Genomic DNA, 7500 nt, shown 5'->3' with positions numbered 1-7500 from the left:
AATTTTTATTTTTCTAAATAACTGTAGAAGTAGTAAGATTTCATCGTTTTTTATTTACGAGATTAAACCAGCTCTTTAAAGGTGTGACTCCCGCAAAAGAAAAAAAAAATCTCCGTAGCCTGTCGAATCTCCCTACAGAAACCGCATCCTTCCCATACTATCTCGCAAGGAGTTTCTTACTTTCAGACAATTGAGTCTCTTTCCTTTCAATTCTCATCTCCAATCTACCATCTGACATTACTTCTAAATCGCTAGACTATCTCAAAACACTGTTATCGACAAATAAATAACTCAAAACACTATTTGGGTTGATATTGCATTTCCACTGAGAAGTAAGAAGGAAAGTCGAACTGTTCGTCGAACCGGGTTGTCGAACTGGGTTGTCAAACAGTTCGAAGAGGTGGAGTCAGTCACAAAGGCACAAGGTTTGTGGACAATGAAACCCCGCCCACAAAAGTCAGGATAGATCTGACATTCTTAGAACTATTCGACGAACGTGTTCGACAACCAGATTCCCCGTTCACACGCTCGAACATCACTACAAACACTTGTCTGTCGAACAGCGTTCGACGGTGTAAACCCCGCTTAAGATTGTCATCTTGCTCTGAAGTACTTTTTACCATTTACCAGATTGGTTTTATGATATACCTGTTCTCTTATAGCCCTTAGGACCATTTGATTCTGACTTATTTTCAAATCTGAAAGGTCACGTATGTGAAGATGGGCTCAGGACTGTCATAGTCAAGTGGATTAGAAAGAAAGAAATCAAAAGGGTTTTATGGCTATGACAGAGAGTGGCCAATTGTTCAAAGTGAAAGTGATGATGTTAGAAAATAGAATATGGTTTGAATGATGTCTCTTATGTATATTTATATAAATACACACACACACACACACACACACATATATATATATATATATATATATATATATATATATATATATATATATATATGTATATGTATATATACATACATATATATATGTATATATGTATATATATATATATATATATATATATATATATATATATATATATATATATATGTATGTATGTATATTTGTACGTGTATGCATACATTGGTGTTTCACATGATTACACATTCTTACAAAGGATGATTAATAGAGAATGTAAAATATTTGACAACTCTGTTGTTAAACATTAAAAGGTATCTTAAATTGATAATAAAAGAAACTCATATGAAAAATGATTTCCCCGAATAAGAAAGGAAATTAGAGTTTCTGACTTCAAATAGCAAATAGCTCGGTTCAAAATAATGCTCACACGAAAGCAAATAGACAGCTGTTACAGTGCTTAAGTGCTATTTTGTTATCTAATGAGATGGGATTTCCGACCTATGCTCATCAGATCAAGAGTTAACATACAGATTGTCTTTAGTATTCTTAATAGTAAGCAGCTCGTCTGGGAGAAGGACACTCCAAAATCAAACCATTGTTCTCTAGTCTTGGGTAGTGTCATAGCCTCTGTACCATGGTCTTCCACTGTCTTGGGTTAGAGTTCTCTTGCTTTAGGGTACACTCGGGCACACTATTCTATCTAATTTCTCCTCCTCTTGTTTTGTTGACGTTTTTATAGTTTATATAGGAGATATTTATTTTTCTGTCGTTACTGTTCTTAAGATATTTTATTACTTCCTTGTTTCCTTTCCTCACTGGGTTATTTTCCCTGTTAGAGCCCATGGGCCTATAGCATCCTGCTTTTCCAACTAGGGTTGTAGCCTAGCAATTAATAATAATAATCATAATTAAATAATGCTCAGAACGACCAAGACGATATAGAGGTAATAAAACCTGCAAAATCTGGAAAAGGTCTTCATTTTATAGATCTTAAAAAAGATACTGTAGAGTTCCAAAGAATATACTATATGGAAACATAACGAGAGAGAGAGAGAGAGAGAGAGAGAGAGAGAGAGAGAGAGAGAGAGAGAGAGAGAGAGAGAGAGAGAGAGAGAAGAAAAAAATGTTGGAAGAATTCTTTTACACATACTACGTATTATCATTATTATTATTATTATTATTATTATTATTATTATTATTATTATTATTATTAATTGCTAAGCTATAACCCTAGTTGGAAAAGCAGGAAGCTATAAGCCCAGGAGCCCCAACAGGGAAAATAGCCCAGTGAGGAAAGGAAACAAGGAAAAATACAATATTTTAGAGTAACAACATTGAAATAAATATTTCCTACATAAATTATAAAAGCTGAGATATGTAATTTATATCAGTGTAAAATGAATGATAGGGAAACGGCCCGGTTATGAAGTTTTAGAGAGAGAGAGAGAGAGAGAGAGAGAGAGAGAGAGAGAGAGAGAGAGAGAGAGAGAGAGAGAGAGAGAGAGAGAAGTTTTTTGGTAAAAATATATGTCAGATGACATAAGGTGCTCCTACATGATCAGTGATAAACAAGAGACAATCTTTCGTGCGCAAACAAGAAATTGCAGTCTATTGTCTCTTGTAGATTACATTACATCATTGTCAATACGAATTTTTATTTTTTTGCTTTTCACATATATCGCCATGGATAAATTAGGAGGCTTTAAATAAACTAAATAAAAAATTTTCAAGCCTAAACAAATTTGGAATGAACAATGTCTGAGAAATAGTATTTTATATTGTTATTCTCCTTTGAAATAGAAGGCATTAAATGAAGTAACCTTTTCCAGAAATATTTCCATACCTACACAAATATTGAATGAGCAATGTCTGGCAGTATTATATTTTGTTTATGTCATATGAAGTATTAGGGTAAGAAATAAAAAAGCATTTAATAGTGTTCTAACTCTCTTGTTCATTTTTTACGTTGGAGTTATTTTTTTTAGAAAGAAATTTATTCTGAAAGCAACTGAAAAATTTGGAAATGAATGTGGAATAAAGAATTTCCATTAAGTGATCATAGATACACAGAAGAAAGTAAAAAGTTCCACGTCAAATCAGAGTGAAACAACAAATTATTCCAAAGAATTTTTTTTTTCCCAATTAAGAATATTTTGGTTATAGAATTTAGTACCTATCTTGAACGGAAAAGAGTATATGATATCTATACACCATTCAACACTTTGAAGTAAGAAATAATAGCGAAGAAGAACAAAAAGATAAGAACAACAATTCTATATCAAGTTCAAAGTTCTTATATGATGGCAACGGGATAAACAATGGCGGGGAATTGAGTATATGAAGAAAAATAATTAAGGAAAGTGTTTAACCTGAAACCACTTAAAAACAGAAAAGCATAAATCAAGTTCAAAGTTCTCATAAAATGGCAACGGGATAAACAATGACGGGGAATTGAGTATAATTCTATTTACTGTACTTTTTTCCCCAAGGAGGTGGAGGGGGGGGGGGGGCGGTCATGAAAGGCCAGGGTGGCTGGGGAGATTTGGGGAAATTTGGGGAGACTTATACGCGAATTACATCACCCACAATAACAATCAATTTCTAAGTGAATGCCTGAGTTGATGCTGATTGTCAGGTAATTCAACCGAGTGAAAACATCTCCTTGGTTCCATATGGCTTTTTTTTCGGTGATGATTATGCAATTTTTTATTTACATTGGATTTGCTGCATTATTGTGCATTTATGACAGTGACATTTGCAATGCAAATTCAAAAGCATTAGATGCATAGATATTTTTGTTTTGCTTTTTTTTTTTGCTGATGCATAGACCAATTTTTTTTTTTTTTTTCTTTTTTGCCTGAGGGTTACCCCCCTTTTACTTGTTTTTATCTTTGCTATGTTTTATTTATTTCTTTAATTTCATAATGTAACCAAATTAGGAAATTGTTCAACTTTGGAGTACACAACACATCAGTCAGTAAGCCTGGAATATAAAGAATTAAATTAGTAGTGCTTGAATATTCTGCATTTATTCGTTAACAAGTTTCAATTCTTTCTTATACTACTTCAATCTACCTTCAATTACATATCATCTTTGGTGATTTAGGTCGGGGAAATAAGATAGCAGATTGTTTTTAATGTACTTGTATTTATCATATGTATTAACTGTAGGTTTCCCATTCAGGTTTAGGGTAAGTAAAGTTCTTTATCATCTTAATCGTAAGTTAATATTATTATTATTATTATTATTATTATTATTATTATTAGCCAAGCTACAACCCTAGGTGGAAAAGCAAGATGCTATAAGCCCAAGGGCTCCAACAGGGAAAAATAGCCCAGTGAGGAAAGAAAATAAGGAAATAAATAAATGATGAGAATAAATTAACAATATATCATTCTAAAATCAGTAGCAGCGTCAAAACAGATATGTCCTATATAAACTTTTAACAACGTCAAAAACAGATATATCTTATATAAAATATAAAAAGACTCATGTCAGCCTGGTCTTTTAAAACTGTCTTGTTAGAACCTCATTGAATTACCAATTAAAACAATAGTAAAATATTGTGAAATTATTAAATTATTATAATATTCTACAAGAATAAAAAGGTATTAAGGAAAATTCCAGTTGTTATTCAATAAATTTTATTTAATGTATAATTCGTGACTTTTTCGATAGTAAAGGAAGCAAGGTCCTCTTACATAAGAGCTGAAAAGAATCTATGATTTTCTTTTTTTTCTTTTTTTAAAAGCACAAATTAATTGTACTTTTTATGACAAAAGCATTTTTTTTCGATTTATATTGTCTAATCTCTTAATGAGCCATTTAAAAGATTTTACCAAGCGTACGCTAATAAATAAATGAATACAGACAAACATGATACACGTACACATTTATATGCATATCTATCTATCTATCTATCTATCTATATATATATATATATATATATATATATATATATATATATATATATATATATATATATATATTTAGATATTAGTGTATACATTTGTGCATATCTATATATATATGTATATATATGTTATATATATATATATATATATATATATATATATATATATATATATATATGTATATGTATATATATATATACACATATACTGTATATATGTATATACATATATATATATATATATATATATATATATATATATATATATATGTGTATATCTATATGAGTATAGGCCACAAACACACAAAAAACACACACATATATAAATATATGTATATAAATATATATATATACATATATATATATATATATATATATATATATATATATATATGTGTGTGTGTGTGTATGTAGATAGATAGAGAGCGATGTTTTGATAGACAGATATACAGATCTTAATTCTATAGGTTTTGAAAAATGATATTACAAAAAAGTTAACACAAAATCACCAAAAGAGTAGACAATGCAAAAAAAGTATATAATAAATAAATTAATACTATATAAATAAGCAAATAAATTTGATATCTCCACCGACAAATTGAACACATTTTCTCTATCTACTGACATCTGACATATGAGATTCAAAATAAAATAGAAATATACGTTATATTTATATGTTGATTTTCATTAAAAAAAGACTATTGGTAACCTTAGTAACCAGCTTGCGGGGCATATAATTTTGAAAGGTGAACTACTGTATGCACTAAGTAAAGGTAGTTTTTTTTTCATCACATTAGTATTCATCAAAAAAAGAAAACAAAAGTTTAAGATGAAATTTGAGCTCAATAGATATTTGTACCGATGGTATCATATGCAAATGTGGAATTGATAATTTGATTTGGAAAATAAGTAATGTGGTTTAAACAGAGTACCATGAAATATGGAGTGAATATTTTGATTTAGATAAGTCAAGTGGTTTAAATAGAGTAAAAGGAAATATAGAATCAATATTTTGATTTGGAAAATAAGTGAAGTGATCTAAAATGTGGTATCATGAAATATGAAACTAATACTTTGATTTGGAAAATAAATAAATTGGTTTAAATAGAGTAACATGAAATATGAAATCAATATTTTGATTTGGAAAATAAGTGAAGTGGTTTAAATTGAGTAAAATGATATATGGAATTAATAATCTGATTTGGAAAATAAGTGAAGTGGTTTAAATAGAGTTACATGAAATATAGAATCAATATTTTGATTTGGAAGATAAGTGAAGTGGTTTAAAAAGAGTAACATGAAATATAGAATCAATATTTTGATTTGGAAAATGAGTGAAGTGGTTTAAATTGAGTAACATGAAAAATGGAATCAATATTTTGATTGGAAAATAAGGGAAGTGGTTTGAATAGAGTAACATGAAATACGGAATCAATATTCTAATTTGGAAAATAAGTGAAGTTGTTTAAATAGATTAAAATGAAATATGGAATTAATATTTTGATTTGAAAAATAAGTAAAGTTGTTTAAATAGAGTAACACAAAATACGGAGACATACACCAATTTTTAGAAAAAACAAAAATGTAGAATGGTTTGAAAAAAAATTATAGAATACAGAAAATCCACCAATTCTTAGAAAAACAGCTACCACTTGGTATAATTCATCAGAAGTAATTATGGTATATATGACATCACGGATTCCACAAGAGTCCTGCCCTCTATCGGGCACTTAGGGTATAGCTCCGTGCAATTGGACTGCAATGATCCAGCTGTCCGGGCTATCCTGTAGGTTGTTGAGGCCGTGCCGGGAAGGATACCCTCCCCGGGCTGGACGACGGGTCTGGAAAAGAAAAACATATTGATATAGTTCCGTCAGAAGTAGTTTGGTTATATATTCTTAGATACTTTTCTGTAATTATTTGGATTGTACAATTAAAGTCTCCATTAGTTTTTGGGAATAGTAAAGCTGAAAATATTTCCCCTGTGTTAAAAGAGCAAGTGTGTGTGGCTAAATATATATATATATATATATATATATATATATATATATATATATATATATATATATATATATGCATATGTATATATATTTATATATGTATATATATGCATATATATATATATATTTATACATGTATATCTATATATGCATATGTATAATATATATATATATATATATATATATATATATATATATATATATATATACATATACATATATATATATATATATATATATATATCTTTATATATGTGTAAATATATATATATATGTATATATACATTATATATATACATATATACATATAAATATCTTTATATATGTGTAAATATATATATATATATATGTATATATATATATATATATATATATATATATATATATATATATATATATATATATACATGTAACTATCTTTCCGGTCACGTAGAGCCCTCCCAATCCCTCTGGTAAGGGGAGAGTGAGTAGTCATACCCTAGAGGGGCTGCATGTGTGTCTATATCTATCTAAATATCAAGCCGTTATTTTTGCCGAGTCACGTGCACAATTATCATTATCATATTTTCCTATTTTATCTATTGTGGAAAACCACATTAACCACAATTGAGACATCACTATTAATGGGATAATCAACATGGCGACTAGTTAAGATGTCGTAAGAATGATAACAAACATGGCTGACAGAGTTAATATCCGTAAAATGTCATTAATCTTCACTGTTGCCA

The sequence above is a fragment of the Palaemon carinicauda genome, chromosome 4, assembly GCF_036898095.1.
Source record: "Palaemon carinicauda isolate YSFRI2023 chromosome 4, ASM3689809v2, whole genome shotgun sequence".
Lineage (NCBI taxonomy): Eukaryota > Metazoa > Arthropoda > Malacostraca > Decapoda > Palaemonidae > Palaemon > Palaemon carinicauda.
Note: the sequence above shows the minus strand (reverse complement) of the source record.